Here is a 20,226-nt window from a genome sequence, read left to right on the forward strand (position 1 = left end):
TCAATCTGTCTGAGAAAAGAAAGGTGAGTTGAAACTGCAATGCAGTCATCTTGTTCTCACACAACTGAGGCAAATGAAGCCAGTCTCTGCCAAGGTTATAGAAAATTTCTTAAAAGGCTAAGCAGATACTTATCTACATCATGGTCAGCAGTTGTATAATATTTAACTCTAATGGGTAACTTTTTCTTAGAGAGTGATTTATCCAGATGGTAGAGTATACAAAACAAACAAAATATGCTCTTCTTTTATTTAATGTTGTATGATTAATTTAAAATCCACTTTTAGGAAAAAATAACAAAGAATGGAAGGGAATGAAAGCATATGGAGAGAAGAAGGAGGATATTTGGGGGAAAGAAAATTTTAATTATGACCCTAAGTAACAGGTAATTCATTTTACTTTATTTTATTTTTTTAGTTTTGGGGTCATGTCTATTGATTCTCAGGGATCCCCCTGCCTCTGCACTCAGAAATTACTCCTGTTACCCTTGGTGTTTCTCAGAGGACCATATGGGATTCTAGGGATCAAACCTGCCTTGGGTGCATGCAAGGCAAGCACCTAACCCGCTGTACTTTCTCGTCAGCCCTGAGCCACACCTCTCTTTCTTAACTCTGTGGAAGTTGTCCTTACTAATGTGTCTCAGGTGTTATTCCAGGTTTTTCGTTCTTTGAGTACTCTACTCCTGGTAACTAGTACACTTCAGTAGGACTCAATTCTTTTCTATATACTCTATGTCTTATGCTTTCTGCACACTAGCAAACAATAAAGTCCTTGTCACTCTTCAGTGAATAGACTTGCCTTTTTAATTCTATGTTCTGCTTATGGAACACCATCACTACCTCTTACTACATTGTAGTCATTAAGAATTTTCCATAATATGTACATTTCACTAAAAACTCGAAGGTTCTGTGGTAAGGCTCTTGGCTTTGGCTATAAATCAGAAATCCAAAAGGCTAGAAACGAGTTGTACCAACAAAGTTAGCAGTTGAGATATAAAGCACGCTCTCTACCATCTGTAAAGAACCAACCAAATTGACTGGACTTCTCTTATAGTTACTTTTGGTAAATGTCCTCTTCCAACCAAGGCATAGAGAAATATCAAGAATCACAATTTACAGTACTAGCTTGGCACCCCCTCCCCACCTAAATTCGCGACTGTGAATGCCAGCCACTACTGGGGACCCTGGCCTGGGGCACCTGCCTCCACTTCCACAGTGAGTGTCAGCCCAACTAGGCACTGCCCTCCACCCCCCAACAGGTGTATGGACTAGCATATGGACTGACTGGGGGCATGGCCACCACTGTAGGGGGTGTGGCCTCCTCAAAGTGGGCGTGACCTGTGTGGTGGGCAGTTGCTCACAAAGCTGCAGTTATACTTCCCACTCCTAGCACCCTTGACTAACGTCCCAACCTTCATCACCTAATTCTGTGGAAATGTCCTGGCTGCCTCAAACACAATAGGACAATAATCCACTAGCATACTTTCATTCCAAAAAAAACCCAGTGTACCCCAAAAGCTGTAAAACCCCAATATAAAAGAGCACCTCCTCCAATGCTTCACTCATTGCCTATCATAAACCACAGATTTATGTCTGAGAGGAAGGACATATTCTAGAAGTGGAGAAGGGTTACCACCATCAACTGACCTTATTGAGAATCCTTTCCCACAATAATAGGAAACAGTGCTAGTGAACTTCAAGGTTTTTCCTAATACAACCATAACAGCATGAAGAAATAGCTCAAATCTCCACCAAGAAGAGAGGATGAAGAAAAGAATCCCAAATCCTCAACAGGGGCTACCCACAAATATGAGCTCTCCAATAAAGAAATCCGTGATGAAATGCTGAGGATGTTCACGGAATTCAAAGAATCAATGGAGGAGACATCCATAAAATTAAAGGAAGAAAGAAATGAAAGAAACAGTGGAACGGATAGCCGAGAAAATACAGGAAGAAATGAGAGCAGAAATAAGAAAGCTACAAAAAGAAATGTCACAAATAAAGGATTCGGTAGATGAAATTAAAAACTCAGTGGGTGCCCTCAGCAGTAGAATTACTACAGCCAAAGACAGGATCAGTGATCTTGAAGATGAGCTTACGAAATCGCATAGGGAACAACAAAAAATGGGAAAAGACCTCAAAATAATGACCTCAGCAAGGAAACATTGCCCTTGAAAGAAGAAAGAGAAGAGAGAGGGCTAATAGACCTATACAGGGCTTTACGTCCCAAAAAGAAAGAATACAAATTCTTTTCCAATGCACAGGGAACATTTTTCAAAACAGACCATGTGCTAGGTCACAAAATATACCTCAACAGACTCAGGATGATAGAAGTAGTATCAATAATCTTTTCAGACCATGATGCACTGAAGATAGAAGCAAATCACACAAAGACACCGAGAAAGAAATCAAACAACTCAAAGTTGAACAACGAGTGGGTCAGGAAGGAAGTCAGGGATGAAATTAAAAGATACCTGGATACAAATGAGAATGAAGACACGAGCTACCAGAACCTATGGGATGCAGCTAAAGCCATGTTCAGAGGAAAATTTATAGCTTTTCAAGCATTCCTAAGGGAGGAAGAAAGGGCCTACATAGATAACCTGATCTCACAGCTCAAGATCTTAGAAAAAGGCAAACAAAAGTAACCAAAACTTGGCCAAAGGAAAGAAATAATAAAACTTAGAGCAGAAATTTGCAACATGGAAACCCAAAAAAAACTATCAGAAAGGTCAATGAATCCAAGAACTGAAAATAAGCAAGATTGATAAACCACTAGTAAGACTCACAAAGAAAAGAGAGAGAGAGCAAGAGACAGAGAGAGAGAACCCTAATAAACTGAAACAGAAATGAAAAAGGGGACATCACAACAGAAACCAATGAAATTCAAAAGATCATCAGAGACTACTTTGAGAGACTGTATGCCACAAAACAAGAGAATCTAGAAGAAATGGGTATATTCCTGGATTCCTATCATCTCCCAAGATTGAACCAAGAAGAGTTGGCATACCTGAATAGACCCATTCATATCACGGAAACTGAAACTGTAATCAAAAGTCATCCCCAAAACAAAAGCCCAAGCCCAAATGGATTCACTAGTGAATTCTTCCTAACATTTAGAGGAGACCTGTTGCTAGTTCTCCTCAAGCTAAAGGTGTGGGGAGCAATTACCCGCTCCAATCTCAAACTCTACTGCAAAGCGGTAATAAATAAAACAGCATGGTACTGGAACAAAGGCAGGGCCACAGATCAATGGAATAGGGTGAAATATCTGTACACACAACCCCAAATGTGTGAACATCTAATCTAAACGTGAAGTGGAACAAAGAAAGCCTCTTTAACAAATGGTGCTGGCTTAACTGGACAACCACATGCAAAAAAAAATGGGCTCAGACCTTGATCTAACACAATGCACAAAAGTCAGATCAAAATGGATTAAAGATCTCAACATCAGTCCAAAATCCATAAGGTACATTGAAGACAAGGTCAGCAAAACCATCCAGGGTATTGAGGCTAATGGTATCTTCAAAGATGACACTCCACTGACCAACCAAGTAGAAACAGAGATAAACAAATGGGACTATCATAAATTAAGAAGCTTCTGCACCTCAAAAAATATAGTGACCAGAATACAAAGACAATCTGCAGAATGGGAAAGGATATTTACCCAATACCCATCTGACAAGGGGTTGATATCAAGGATATACAAATCACTGGTTGAACTCTACAAGAAGAAAACATCTAACCCCATAAAAAATGGGGTGATCAAATGAACAGAAACTTTCCCAAAGAAGAAATCTGAATGGCTAAAAGGCACTTGAGAAAATTCTCTACATCATTAATCATCAGGTAGATGCAGATCAAAACAATAGTGAGATATCATCTCACACCACAGAGACTGGCCCACTTACAAAAGAACAAAAGCAACCAGTGTTGGCATGGATGTGGCGAGAAAGGAACTCACTTTTACTGCTGGTGGGAATGCTGACTGGTTCAGCCCTTTTGGAAAACAGTATGGACGATTCTCAAAAAAATTAGAAATTGAGCTCCCATTTGACCCAGCAATACCACTCCTGGGAATATATCCCAGAGAGGCAAAAAAAGTAGTCATAGTGACATCTGCACTTCTATGTTCATTGCTGCACTGTTCACAATAGCCAAAATCTGGAAAAAAACCCGAGGGCCTGAGAACAGATGACTGGTTAATGAAACTTTGGTACGTCTGCACAATGGAGTACTATGTAGCTGTTAGAAAAGATGAAATCATGAAATTTACATACAAGTGGTATTCCACGGAAAGTATCATGCTAAGTGAAATGAGAGTCAGAAAGAGAGGGGCAGACATAGAAAGATTGCTTTCATCTGGGGAATATAAAGTACAAAATAGGAGACTAACACCCAAGAATAGCCGAGATAAGTACCAGGAGGTTCACTCCCTGGCTTGGAGTCCAGTCGCACATGCTAGGGGGAAAGGCAGCTCAGATAAAGAAGGGAGCACCAAGTAAAGGGTTGGGAGGACACTCCCAGGATGAGAGATGCATGCCAAAGTAGACTATAGACCAAACTTGATTGCCACTCAATGCCTCTTTTGCAAACTGCAGCACCCAAAAGGAGAGAGAGAACAAAAGGGAATGCCCTGCCACAGAGGTGGGGTCAAATGGGGGGGATGGAGGGGTGGGAGGCATACTAGGATCATTGGTGGTGGAGAATGGGCACTGGTGGAGGGATGGGTACTCAATCATTGTATAATGAAACTCAAGCTCAAAAATTTGTTAGACTACAACTGTACCTCATGTGTTTCACTAATAAAAATTAAAAAAAAGAATCACAATATACATATCATTAAAATTACTATATAAAAACACATTTTTTAATGTTGAAAGAAACAATTGGGTCTCCTACATACTGATTAAATCAGATGAAGCAAATGTACATTGGTGAAGGGATATAGACTCTCTAGTGCTGGGTTATATTTTATAATGTTTTATGCAGGAAAATCAATCACTAACAGCATTGTAAATCACGATGCCATTATAAAAACTGACATAGGTATTTGAAGTGAAAAAAAAACTTAAGGTGATTCTAATGATATTTATTTCTTTTTGTATGTGTTTTTTATTTAATCAAAGAATTGCAATTTACAAAGTTACTGCTAGTTGAGTTTTAGGCGTATGATATTTCAACACCAGTACCACCAATAATGTTAACTTCCTTCTACCAGTGTTGCTATATTCCAACCCCCTGAACCCTTCCCCACCACCTCACCTGTCAACTTGATAGGCATATTATAAAATTCTCTTGGTTTTCAGTGCTGTTGAGTCTGATATATGGCCACATAGTCACTCTTATCGCCAATATAACTGAAGCCCTGACACTTGTTTACCATTAGTTTCAATTCTCTTCCTACCCCTTGATTTCTTTCCTTCCCTGTCCTTTGCCTCTCTAAACACTGAGGTCAAGGGTGATCTAGGCATCCCCTTTGGTACAATACATTTCCTCAGTATTTTATACATATCACAAGTAAATGAGAATACCTTGTGTTTGTCTTTCCTTTTCTGCTTACTTCAGTCACCATGTTACCATTCATTTCCAACCAGGCGGCAGCAAATTGCACAGTGCCATTGTACCTTGCAGCCGCATAGTAGTATCTAAATTATATGTATAACAACTTTCTCCTAATAGACAGGAGTTCAACACTAGAAGAAGTAAACTTCTTAACATACCTGTGGTAACTCCTAGTGTTGAATCTCAGGAGTGAGGGTGTGTCTGCTAAGAACTAGAGGAGAGGAAATAGGATCCAGCTTACTGAGGATAGAGGATATTTCAAGAAGATATTATCTTCAAGGTATTTTTTAAGGTTCATCTTCTTTGGCAACACCATATAAAATGAATGTAATCTAAAAATATCTTTGCTGATCTCTATAAAATAGAAATACTGTTTCTAATCAGAATATTTTAATTTAAAGCATCACAGTCTTCCGTTTTTAAACAGCGCTGACTTTCCTTTTTATTTTTTTATTGTTTTTGGGCCACAGCTAGTGGTGCTCAGGGAACCAGAGTGTTGTCATTAATAAATCATCTACCTCTCTGAACTAATTTTTCTAAAGTAGTGAATGGTCATTTTAATAATCACAAATCATCTGACAAGGCTCTAATAAATCAAATTAGATAATGTAGAGTGGAATGCTTTTGATGTTCGCATGCACCAATGGTGGAATATATTTATCATCACCCATGAGTTTCTCAAGCTCACGACCATTTCTTACAGTAATGGTGCTTAATAAATAAATATTTGCCTAATTAGTAAATGGAAAATATGAAACATCTACTCAGTCTTCTTTGAAAAATGTGCAATGTATGTACAAAAATGCTTACAGTCTCTAACCATATGAGCACATTGAAAGGCAAGGAAAACTGTCTTTTATAACTAGTGAGTCTATAAAGTCATTTTCCAACAGCTTCCTTTTACCCATTTCAAATAGTTCACATAATGCAGTGTATGGCAGAAAAGAAAATCTTCAAGTATTCCTCCAGGTTAAAGTGTGAACTATTTGGAAATATAATTAACGTACTTAAGATGTTAACTTATCTAATGGGAAATTGTAGAAATTAAAACAGTTTTAAATCAGCCAAACATTCAAACATTATTCTTTATATGTATCCTTAACATTTTATGATTAACTTTTACATTCTACCTATAATTTACTGGTTATATCTCTGTGACTATATCTATCACAGCTGTGTATTTTTTAAAAAATGTATATTTATCTAATTTATCTCTCTAACAAAACCTATAAAAGAGAAATCATAGCTTGTTGACTTTTTATAACCTAACTGAATTTTCCATATCACTTAAGAAAATAAGGTTATTAAATATATTTATTTGTTCAAGAAGTGCACGAGTGAGTGAAGAATAAAATAAGAAAGGTCTTGAATTAATTTATGTCTCCTTTTTTTCAAAGCAATAAAACTAACCTGATTTATGGTGATATTTATGTATCAACAGGGCATTTTAAAATTATAGATAAAGAGATATTGAAAAAATTGTGAGGTAAACGCTCATTACTTTGCTTACTCATTTCTTCCAGCTATAAAACTCAAAAGCACTCAAGAATTCTTGTCCATACATTGCCCCCAGGTGACATCTAAAGCATGTTGTTTTTCGCTAAAATAGTTCACCTCTTTTTGACATGTGAGGATCAAGTTTTAGGCCTTTTAATTTTTAAGATTTAGGATCAGGTCCAGTAAACATAACACCATCTGACAACATAAATTCTTTAAAAGATTCTCTGTTTTTGTCAGAATGAGAAGCATGCCACAGGTTAGCAATTTGCCTGTCAGGAAACTCTAGGTGAGCGCTCCACCTATTTGAACCACCTTCAAGTAATTTAAAAAGGTATTACATACATTTTCATTTATCTCTGATTAAAACACACACACACAATTCTTTAGGTATTTAATTTGAAAAGGAATGTGTTATTTTGTTCGGATGGGGAGTAATATTGTATATCTTTAAATAGGTTTTATTTCCGTCCAAGTCATCCTGATAAAGCACTTATGCTTAAAATCTTTAGACTTATGAAAACTATTATCCATATGATTTTTATTTTTCCAATTGAAAAAAAATTAGTGATTTTTCCATGGTTCCAAGCAATAATATAACACATTTAATAAAATATGCATGGATCATATGTAACTAATATCTTTTTAAAATAACTATAAAAGCAATATTGGTTTACCATATCATTATAGATGCAATAAATCAATGTTGAAATGTAAATCAGTATTGGCATATATTATCTTAATTTTTTCACTAACAGCCAGATTATACACTCAACCTCACAATTTTACTCAGTTTACCCATCCCAATTTCCCTTTACTTTTACAAACACTAATTTGATATAAATACATTATTTATCTTTATTTTATGTCTAAATCCTATGTTTTATTATTTTCTTAGCTTATTCATTTGTTTTGCTTTTCTATGTAACAGTTTTGATTAAAATCACAATATGTTACAGTGTTTATCTGAGTTATTTCACCGTAGATCATTATATGTTGTGCAAATGGAAGGATTTATTAGGGTAGGTGGAGTTACAGTTTAGCAGCATTCCACTGTGTCTGTGTGTGTACGTATATGCATACATACATGCGTACATACATACATATATATATATTTGCGTGTGTTACATTGTGCATATGTCAACTGATGGCCATTGAGATTATTTCCAACAACTGGCTATAGTATATTATGCTGCAATAAACGTGGAATAAACATGTTTACGATCAGTGTTCTCGTGTTCTTCAGGTATATAGTTGAACTTGAGATAATTAGAACATGTGGATTTTTGTTATTTACTAAAAAATTATTAAATCACCCTGAAATAAATTCTTACAAAGTTATCCATGATTGGATTATATAATATTCCAACTCCCAGCCTTCACCAGTGTGTATTTTCCACCACAATGACCCCAATTTCCCTCCTTCCACCCTCCACTCTCAGTCTGCCTCTACAGTACTCTCTCTCTCTTTCTCTCTCTCTCTCTCTGTATCTCTGTATTTCTTGGTCACTCTCATTCTCACTCTCTCTTTTCTTTCGGTCATTATGGTTTGGGATACAGGTACTGTAAGGTTATTACATGCATCCCTTTACCCACTTTTAGCACTCAATTCTTGTCTAGAACAATCATTTCCAATGGTCATTGTCACAGTGGTTCCTTTTCTGTTCTAATTGCTCTCTCTCTCTTCCCCACACTTGCTACAAGTTTCTAACTGTGGGCCCGTCCTTCCAGCTCTCATTTCTATTGTCTCATATTGTCTCATTTCTATTGTGGGATATTTTAAGATCTCACAAATGAGTGTGATCATTCTATGTTTTTTACTAAGTAAAAAATTTAATTACTTAATTTTGGTTTGAGCCATGCCTGTCTGTGTTTTGGGTTAATCCCGACTCTGTGTTCAGAGGTTTCACTCTGCACTGTTAAGGGGAATGTGTACTAGGGATTAATCTGGACCTTGCACATATAAAGCATGGATTCATCCCAATGAGCATTTGCTTCATTTCTGTGATTTTATTTATTTTTTAAATAATTCTCTATAATGTTTTACATAATAATTGCACTAATAACATTCCTACCAATTGTGTCTAATAGTTGGGAGGGACAATTATTTATAATTGGCTGGAATTGAGTCACACTTGTGAATTTTCAGTGGTTATTCCTGGATCTGTGCTCAGAAGTAATACACGGTGCTGGGGGTCCCATGTTCTTCTGGGGGAACTGCATCTTACACTGAGATAGACATTGGGCACATGCATTTGAGTACTTACTGCCAGTATTATCTCTCTGGCCTGGGAGAGAGAATTTTTCATCATGGTACACTTGTCTAATGCCTTGTCTAAAATCAAAGAATAATTGGCAGAAGAAATTGAAATATGTCACATCTCTATGAAATTCTTAAATTTGTTCCTCTAAAGTTCCACACCCATAATCAAATTTACTTTGATTTGAGATGTTCCTCTATATGGTACTGATCTTTAAGGTTCAGATGCCTTTAAGGTTCAGATACCATTCATCCCCTTTAATACGTTATCTGTAATCAAAATCATTCTATAGGGTTTATGCTTTTTACAACTTGTTGATTTTTTTTCATAGAAGCTGAAAAATGAGAATAAAATGAAAAGGACCCATCTCTTTTTTTTGGTAAGACCTATTTTCATGAAGCTCTCTAAGGGTAGAAATTAAGTGATTGTTTTTACCTCTAGCAGAAGCAAATCTGTATGTAAAGAAGCTATATGCTAATCCATATTCTAAGAGTTGGGCATTCTGTACAGATTAAAAAATGTTCCTGCCAAGATGTTTTTCCAGATAGAGGTTAAATATAAAGAGTGATATAAATGGTATTTGCTATTATTGTCTTTTCATGTCAGGGAGAACTGTGAATTATTATGAGTAAACTTAGAAGCAGACTATGCATGTATTAGGACTTTTAAATTTAAATCTCTCTGCAATTAACTTTGTGAAGTTAAGTAATATATTTAAATCCACTGCATCTTAAACTAAAATCTAATTTTAGAAAGGGAAAGTGTATGAAAACTTGTCTTCTATTTTGCAGCCAAGGTTCCCTTGGCATGCGGGTTAGAGGCTCTGTGGCATTGGTATAAATGTGGAAAGCAGAGCGAGGCCCAATGAGACGAATTTCCCTGCAAGAAACAGCTCCAGAACCATTCTTCATTCTGGACTCATGGCTTCCTGTGCCATGTGGTGCAAGGTCAGGGGTGAGACTTTCCCCGAAAAGCTAATTCGCATTTCTCTCCAATAGAACTCAAAAAGGAGTCACAAAAATGATAAAGAGATGGGAAAATAGGTCCCAAGGGAGACTTTGAGGGAAATGGACTATTTAGCTTATAGAAAGAATTGTTGAGGGGTGACTTCCTAGAAGTCTTTAACTTTGAAGCAGGTTAAAGGAATAGTTCCGGAGCTGGGCACGATGGGTATTGAAGTGAAGGCATCCTCTGTAGGCCTGAGGATGGTTGAGTGATTTTCCCGAGGCAGAGCTAACCGTGTACCTGTGCTCTTGCAAGAATCCTCCTAGCTTAGAACAGTCAGAAGCAGCTACTTTTCTGTTCTCTGACAAGAAGAGCCAATCCTGGGAGCACTATAGTTAAGAGTAATACTAATGCTTCTCTCAGAGGGAAGCAGTTTCCTCTTTATCAATTTAGAATTAAATGTGGGCTTCAAAAATCATCCAGGTATAGTAATGGTATTTCTAAAGACTTGATCTCTGTCAATGTAGAAAGCTTTGAGTAATTAGAGGTTTTGAACAAGGATAATATATCAGGAATAAATGTGACATTTGTTGACTTAATTGATTAAATGGGCAAAAGAAAATTAAAAGATCGTTCAGTATACTGTTTCATATTTTCCACCAGGAGTTGTGAAATCTGGTCAGTCATGTAGGAAATCTATACTAGAGCAGCAGTTGGATTGTGGACTGACTGGAAATGCTTCTCAGGAGTAGAGACTCCAGGAGTTTCTAAGACAGAGCACTGTAGCGCTAAGCTGTTCTCCCATAGTTCTTCGATTTGCTCAAGCGGGCTCCAGTAACGTCTCCATTGTAAGACTTGTTGTTACTGTTTTTGGCATATTAAATATACCACTGGTAGCTTGCCAGGCTCTGCTGTGTCGGGGAGATACTCTCGATAGCTTGCTGAGCTCTCCAAGAAAGACAGAGGAATCGAACCCAGGACGGACACGTGCAAGGCAAAAGCTTTACCCGCTGTGCTATTGCTCCAGTCCAAGACAGAGCAAGGAATAAAAATTAAATTGCAGTTAAAATCAGAGTAGGATCAAAGGGTCATAAAAAGTAAGAGAGAAAAATCTGTTGTTTTCAACTTCCTCAGCATTTAGCATTGTCCACTGTGGAGATGCAGTTCATGAAGAACACTAGCAGCATGTGAATTACTAGTCTGCTATATAATTGCCCATAGATGGAAAGATTTATTCAGAAATAAGGTGGACTCATTATATGTTGTAATGGAATAATTTCAACACACCTGGGGATACAAAATGCAAAGTAACCTGTGCTATTATTATGTGTATTATTTGAACAAAGCAATAATCCCACAATACTATGTTTTTTTCTCTTTATGTAAAAACCTCAGCAGTACGGCATTTGCCATGTGTGCAGCAGACCTGACCGAGCCAGGTTCAATTCCTTCACCCCTCTCTGAGAGCCCGACAAGCTACCGAGGGTATCTTGCCCACATGGAAAAACCTGGCAAGCTATCCATGAAGTATTCAATATGGCAAACACAGTAACAACAAGTCTCAAAATGGATACGTTACTGAGCCCGCTCGAGCAGATCAATGAACAATGGGAGGACAGTGCTACAGTGCTAAAGTGCTATGATTTTACTGTGGGTTTCTCAGCACCTAAATTATGTGTCAGCACCAGACACATGGTAGGTGATTGTGTTGTTTTTCTTATCTTTTGTTTGGAGGGCATATCCAACAGTGCTCAGGATTCACTCCTGGCTCTGTGCTCAGAGATCATTCCTGACAGTGCTCAGGACATTAGTGCAATGCACGGTCAGCCTTGTGCATGGCAAGTGCTGTAACCACTGTACTCTCTCTCTCTCTCTTGCCCTAGATGTTTGATCTATACACATTCAAGAAGTCAAAGACTAACATTGAGAACTCTTCACCTTCAATATGGAAATAAAATTCTCTAATTTATACTATTTAGAAGGCAGTGGAGGAAATATATATATATAAATTTTGAATCAGTTTGGCTTTTAGTAAAAATTTTATCAACATATTAGTGGGGATATGTTTATTGTTTTTGACTTTCTGCTTTTCTTGGTATCTCATCCAGGGTGCTCTGGACTACTGGCAGAGTACTCTAGAACTGCTCCTGGCATTGCTGTCAGACCATGAAGTACAGAGGATTGAATCTGGGCCTCCTGCATGAAAAACATGTGCTCACTTTAGCCTTTTTTTTTAAATTTTCAACATCCTTTAGTTTTTCATGTAAACTCTAAGTTTAGTAGTCTTAGGCTTGCAAATTACAAGAAAGAAAAACATTGTGCAAAGAAATCAAGATTAGGTTCACTGTAGAAAGAAAAAAGTTTAACAAAATTCTCATGCATATAAATAAGAGATGTCATTAAAGGTCATTGGAAATTTTAATTTTCATCAGGAAATTTTCAAAATTTGTACTTGTTCAGTACTTTGTAACATTGCAGTATTTGTATACAAATTGAATAGGTGATAAACATACAGTATTTACGTTTTACCTGGGTATATATTTTCCCATTTCATGTTCATTGATCTGAAAACCTTTTTCTGAGTTATATAAATTTATGTCTGCCATAAAAGTTGATTTTTTTGCTTGATTAAAAAAAAAAAATTGGTATCCCCCGGGCAGCAAGATGGTGGCCGCCTTGGAGCTTTTTGGAAAGCCAGGTATGATCTGGCGGTGACTGGGCAACTGCAACCTCATGGGAAGGGGAGCAATCCTGGCTCATCCTTCATGCCATACCGAAGTCATGAGTTTCCCCCTACGAGTGGCTCTCTGACAAAGCCATGGCTCCAGAGGCACAAGGACTTAATGCAGAGCCCAGCAGCTTGCGGCAGAAAAGTGAATGGACTATATGCTAATCCACAGCACCATGCCTGCCCAGGAGGGAAGGGGTGTCACTCCCTTCCACCTCTTTCCCCTGGTCAGCAAAATGGCCGCCTCAGAGCTTTTTGGAAAGCCAGGTATGAGCCAGTGGTGACGGGGAAACTGAAACCTCATGGGAAGGGGAGCGTTCCCGGCTCATCCTTCATGCACTATGGAGGTCATGTGTTGCCCCACACGAGTGGCTCTCCTGCACGGCCTTGGCTCCAGAGGCACAGAAACTAATCTAATAATAATCTGGCTCTTGTCAGAAATCCCTCCAGACTTAATAAGGTAAATATTAGAAATCCAAAATTGCGTGGCCACTATCACGGCCATGCGACATCATATGGTTCTCATAACCAGCTGTAGAAAACAAATTATTTCACAATGCCTTTTCAGCAGTTCTGATGGTTAGATGAAAACTCTAAACAATAATGGTGCATCTTTTGTTGAAATAATGGATGTAATTAAAGTAGATAGTTAAGAAAAGAGTCTCCTGCCCCCACGCCTGGCTTCCTCACCAGGGCCCCTTGGAGGGGGGCGGGTTGAGTTTCCCTCCCCTCCCCCAGCAGAGCCCCAGCAGCTGAGGACCTCTGGAGGCAGCCATGGCCATGCTGGGACCACTCTCCACACGTTCGGACAAGCCTCATGCATGAAAGAACTGGCAGAGGAACCCAGGCATGCAGGTCCCGGGGCTGAGATCTCCAAGCCTGCTCGGATTGGAACTGGGCCTTCTCCACCCAGACCTCCTATCCCCATCTTCCAGTAGGTAGGCATCACACCCACCAGCTGCCACCAGTACCAGGTTTCAGAGAAGACCAAGATGCAAAGACTATAAAACCCAGCTCCCAGAAGACAACTTATTATCTCATTTTTCCTTTGGAGAACCTGGCAGGCTACCAAAAGTATCCTGCCCGCAAGGCAGAGTCTGGCAAACTTCCCGTGTTGTACTCAATATGCCAAATACAAGTAAAATGATGGGTCTCATTCTCCTAACCCTGAAAGAGCATTGAAATGACTCTTTTAAAATTTCAGGGCTAGGCTTTTGGAAAACAGTATAGACAATTCTCAAAAAATTAGAAATTGAGCTCCCATTTGACCCAACAATACCACTCCTGGGAATATATCCCAGAGAGGCAAAAAAGTATAGTCAAAGTGACATCTGCAATTATTTGTTCATTGCAACTCTATACAATAGCCAGAATCTGGAAAAAACCTGAGTGCCCCAGAACAGATGTCTGGTTAAAGAAACTTTGGTAGATCTACACAATGGAGTACTATGTAGCTGTTAGAAAAGATGAAGTCATGAAATTTACATACAAGTGGTACAACATGGAAAGTATCATGCTAAGCGAAATGAGTCAGAAAGAGAGGGACAGACATAGAAAGATTGCATTCATCTGGGGAACATAAAGTAACAAAATGGGAGACTAACACCCAAAAATGGTCAAGATTAGTACCAGAAATTTTACTTCATGGCTTGGAGGCCAACCACACATGCTAGGGGAAAAGGGAGCTCAGATAGAGAAGGGAGCAACAAATAAAAGGTGTTGGGAGGATCCTCCCAGGATGGGAGAAGCATGCTGAAAGTAGACTATAGACCAAACATGATTGTCACCCATTGCCTCTTTTGCAAACCACAACACCCAATAAGAGAGAGAGAGAGAGAGAGAGAGAGAGAGAGAGAGAGAGAGAACAAAAAGGAATGCCCTGCCACAGAGGCAGGGTGGGATGGGGGGAATGGGGAGTGGGACGGATACTGAGATCTGTGGTGTGGGAAATGGGCACTGGTGGAGGGATGAATATTTGATCATTGTATAATTGAAATCCAAGCACAAAAATTTATAAGTCTACAAGTACCTCATGGTGTCTCACTAATAAAAATTTTTAAAAAATAAAAAGATAAAATCTCAGGGCTAGGAAGAAGGAGACATTACTGGTGCCTGCTCGAGGCAATCGATGAACAACAGGATGATCGTGATCATGAGATAAGTAAAATTCATCTTCCTCACAGGCATTGGGAGGGGTGGGAGGAGGGTATATTGTGGTTCTTGGTGGTGAAAAATAAGTATTGGTGAAAGGAAAGGTGTTTGATCATTGCATCACCAAGACTTAAACCTGAAAGCTTTGTAACTTTTCCCACAGTGATTCAATAAATAAATATAAAAAAAATTTGGTGAACTATTAAGCACTGAAATCTATATATTATAATAAATAGGGGCTGGAGCAATAGCACAGTGGGTAGGGTGTTTGTCTTACATGTGGTGGACCCATTTCGATTCCCAGCATGGCAGGTTTGATGCAAAAAGTAAAAAAAAATTGATTCTCCCCATCCATGAACAGGGGATATTTTTCCATTTCCTCGTGTCCTCTTTTATTTCCCGAAGTAGCGTTTTGTAGTTTTCTTTGTACAGATCCTTTACTTCCTTAGTTAAGGCGATTCCTAGGTACTTGATTTTCTGGGGCACAATTGTGAATGGAATTGTTTTCTTCATGTCACTTTCTTCTCTTTCATTATTTGCATATAGGAAAGCCATGGATTTTTGGGTATTGATTTTATAGCCTGCCACTTTACTATACAAGCCTATTGTTTCTAGGAGTTTCTTGGTAGAGGGTTTAGGGTTCTCTAAGTATAGTATCATGTCATCTGCGAATAGTGAGAGCTTAATTTCTTCTTTCCCTATCTGGATGCCCTTAATATCTTTTTCTTGCCTAATCGCTATTGCAAGTACTTCCAGTACTATATTGAACAACAGTGGAGAGAGTGGGCATCCTTGTCTCGTCCCTGACCTTAGGGGGAAGGCTCTCAGTTTTTCCCCTTTGAGGATGATGTTTGCTGTAGGTTTGTGGTAGATGGCTTTAACTATATTGAGGAAAGTTCCCTCTATCCCCATTTTGGCAAGGGTTTTCATCATGAATGGGTGCTGGTTCTTGTCAAATGCTTTTTCTGCATCTATTGATATGATCATATGATTTTTATCTTTTCTTTTGTTGATATGATGGATTATGTTGATTGATTTCCGAATGTTGAACCATCCTTGCATCCCTGGGATGAATCCTACTTGGTCATGATGTATGATCTTTTTGATGAGTTGTTGGATTCTATTGGCTAGTATTTTGTTGAGAATCTTCGCATCCGTGTTCATCAGGGATATTGACCTGTAATTTTCTTTTCTTGTGGTGTCTTTGTTTCCTTTTGGTATTAGAGAGATATGGGCTTCATAGAAACTGTTTGGGAGAGTTTCCGTTTTTTCAATTTCCTGGAAAAGCTTGAGAAGAACTGGCAATGTTGTCCCATATTTTTTGCACAGTCTTTTCTTGTAATTTGTAAATGTAAGGCAAATGAAATTAAAATTATTTTCAAAAAATGAACATAATATATAAAGTTTTTTAAAAATATAAACCATATTTCATTTTATCAGTCCATTATCTAGCACATATGACGTTTAAATAAATCTGAATCTCTCGAAGAGTTTGGGACTTTGGCTATGGGAAGACTGTTTGCTAGGGAAAGGGCATCATTTGACTCAGGTCCCAGGACTGAAGTCAAAGCAGCCACAGAAATCAAGCATTGCAAACATCTGGGACGATGCTGATGCAAACAACTTGCTTATGAAAAACATTTTATGTTGAATTTTAATGAAGAAGGGTGTGTTTCATAAAGTCAAATTGTAAGTTCCATGCCAGTGAATTTTAATACTTCACTGAGCATATGGAAAGGAAAGTACGTACATGAGTCAGGAATGTGAAGCTTTTTACGTAAATGGAAAAGTAACCCCCAAAAGCCTTATACTTGTTGATGGTCCAAGTGAGACCATCGAAGTTAGTAGGCTAAGTTACCAGGAAAAGGAGATTTAATTTCATCCTTTTAGACGATGTTATCCATAATGAATTTTGCTTAATACTATGACAATTGGTGGATCTGACTATTGTTTCATAATGAATTAATATTGCTGCTATAGGGATGATTCCTTATTCTAGGAACTGCGCAGAGTTTCAAGCATAAAAACAAGTAGTCAACAGAGTCGGATCTTTCTTTCTGCTCAAGACAAGATATACAATCAGTTCAGTAAAGTGTGCTGAGTGATCCTTAGCAATGTAGATAGGATGCACAAGGAGAATTGACAGGGTAACAAAAGTATTTTAGAAACTGGAGCGGACATAGTATTATAACATAGTAATGCAGACTGAGAACTCACAAAGCCTATTGAGGGGTTCTACACCCCTATGTGAATCTGTTGAGATGCCGGACAGAGAAAAACTCATGATAACATCTTAACGTAGCCTCAGACTTAACAAACTTTGTTGTCCTCCCTTGAAAGTTCTTCCTGAAAATCTCTGTTGTGGAATTAAAGTAGGACTTCATATTTTATTAATTCAATTTTCAGGCACTGCAATGCTACAAAAAAACCCTTTTTGTAGCATTGCAGTGCCTGAAAAATTATGCCTTCCTAGGAGGAGAGGGAGAGTGGCTCAGGAAGTCTGTTAGAAATCGTGTCTTTGTTGCTGCTATGTTTCCTGTACAGTAGGCAGGCCTTCCTCTGAAGTCCTGACAGTTATAAAATTGCAGCTTACAGCACTAGGATGCCACTTGACTGATGATGCATGTGCAGTATATTGCTGGAGTGAAGGGTTTTCTGCCAAATAGCTTAGACACAGGTAACAGTCTAGTAGCTGGTAAACTTGGCTAGGAGGAAAATCCTGAAAAGAACAAGAGTCACTGAAAGCCAAAGACAGCTGTAAGAGGGCTTTCCATTGTTGCTGTTATTATTTGTTATTTGCTTTTGTTATTATACCTGTAGGCTATTACAAAAACACTCAGAACTAGATGACTGACTTCTTAGAGAATCAATTCACATTTTCCTGGTTTTTTCTTTTTAATTTAAAACCTAAAGTGACATTTTCCTTTAATATTTGGCCTGTGACAGAGGGTTATAAATTCTTCCATTAAAATTAGGCCACATGTGCTGAGAGAGTGCTAATAAGGAGCATGAACTTGGGAAGAGAGGCAGATCTAAGTTTAGTTCATGTTCTGCCACTGTGTGAAATAGAAATATTATGTACTTTTCTCACTTTCATTTCCTCTCATGTGGATGAGATAATAGACACCATGAAGTCAAGTCGTTTCAAAGTTAACTTGAGGAAAATATAAAAATTCTAAGCAAAGGGCTTAGAACAGATGCAAAGAGTGTTCACTAAATAGGAGCTCATATCTGTATCATATTAAAGGAGAAATGCACATTCCCAGGCAAAATTGTAACGTTTTGTGTAAGACTATTGGTCTTCAAGTCTCTATCAACATCAGTTCACTCTCTTCACTTATATAAAATGTAAGCATTCATAATCAGATGGCTATGCATTAACATTCAGGTAAATGTAAATATCAATTATAAAGTCATAACATCTTAGAACCAGGGGATTCCCCCTCCTCCAGCCCACATTTACAAGTGATTCTTGGTAAAAATGTGGATTTATAGAAATAGGGATAAACTTGGTGCAAAAGGATGAGGGACATTCCTGTCGCTTCTCTGCTCTGACACTGAACAAGTATTAAACTGCCTCACTTCTTCAAGGCTGCTTTCCACATTAAGAGCCATAACACTTCACTGCAAAATTGTAACGATTTCATAAGGTAGCATAGCGTACTTCATCAGTGAAATTATGAAAGGAAAACCTCATGTTTAAACAGTATGAGAGTGTGTGTCCCTGAGGGAAGGCTGAAAACAAGAAAGGCTGTGAGTCTGTGAGTCCATCAAAAAGACAAAACGAAAGAAAGAGGAGCGATTGATGAGCCTTCGAGACTTGTTATAATGTCAGAGGACCACGCATTTGAAGAAACCAGAAATCAAGCCGTAAGATTAAGGTAAAACGGGATATCCTTGCCTGAGAACTGACCAGACTTCCGGGTTCAAGACTGAATGGCAGGGCAGAGGCACAGCTAAACCTGAGAGAGCCAGGAAGGGGAGCCCGCACATGAAGAACTTGCTTCAGAGTCAAGTTGTCTTTCACAAAAATGAACAAATCCAGCAGGATTCATTTTCTCCTTTTTAAAAGTCTCTTATGAAATCTCCCGTGGAGCTGATAGCCACAGCAGAGCTGTGAGTGTCATCAGAACCCCAGCCCTCCCCAACACACAACGTATATCACATTTGGTCGGCTGATACCAAAGAGTATGATTTCACATGTAAAAAGACAATACCACGCATTGTTGAAAAGTTGGCTTCCACATTTCAAGAAATTTAGAATTGGGTGTCTTGTTTGGGTGCTCAGACAAGAACTGGGCTCTTGCACCCAAATTGTCTATTGAGTGAACAATATCCCAGCATCATCAGGAATCTTATTGCAGCAACAAATGAGAAATCTTTCTTCTTCTTTTTTTTTCCACGATATTCCCTCCATGCTAGAGGCTAGGATTACTAAACTCCATTCCAGGTGCAGTATTGACATTCATCTTTCTATCCACCATCCTGTGATATTGTGAAAGAGATAATTTCTACTCAAACACTTAAAGCCTGTGTTCTCTGTCACATTTGATGATAGGATTTCCCTTGCCTTTATTAGGTGTACATTATTCAGATGCTGTATCAAAGAGTCATTGTTTTACTGAGCCCAAAAAGTAAATTAAGTCTTTGAGAGGTGGATGACTTTGATAAAAAGCTTTAATTGGGGATACATAGAAAGCTGATAATTTTGCTGCATGTTTAGCTGAAGGTATGTATACCAGCCTGTGAGTTCGGGTGCCTTTACAAGCTGCTACTGCAGCTCAGAGAAGCTTTTATTCTCCCTTTGGTAAGGGGATAACAGTATTGAACATTGAACACAAGCATGACTTCTTCATAGGCAATGTACCTCATGTGTGTCAGGAGGATTTCAGCTTGGATTCCTGTGCCAGTTAAAAACTAAATCTTTCTTGGTGGAAAGCAAATTGCTGACACTTGGAGAAAATTCTAATAGAAAATCCCATCCAAGTGTATTCAAAAGTGAGATGTCAATCTTTTCTGAAATTTGTTGAGCAGTCTCTTAGTATCAGCAATGAGTTCATTTCAGTTAAGGATACAGCAATG

At 38.3% G+C, this 20,226-nt stretch overlaps 1 long non-coding RNA gene across 1 annotated transcript in view; it reads right to left on the reverse strand.

The window, feature by feature from the left end:
• Positions 1 to 17,765: 17,765 nt before the first annotated feature.
• The window catches only part of LOC130035593 (uncharacterized), a 67,601-nt gene continuing 65,140 nt past the window's right edge, over positions 17,766 to 20,226 (reverse strand). Inside the window, exon 3 of the long non-coding RNA XR_008794248.1 lies at positions 17,766 to 17,863. This is a non-coding gene — a long non-coding RNA (uncharacterized LOC130035593). The remainder of the gene's footprint in view (positions 17,864 to 20,226) is intronic.

This window comes from Sorex fumeus, unplaced genomic scaffold, assembly GCF_029834395.1.
Source record: "Sorex fumeus unplaced genomic scaffold, SorFum_2.1 ptg000006l, whole genome shotgun sequence".
In the NCBI taxonomy this organism is placed as follows: domain Eukaryota; kingdom Metazoa; phylum Chordata; class Mammalia; order Eulipotyphla; family Soricidae; genus Sorex; species Sorex fumeus.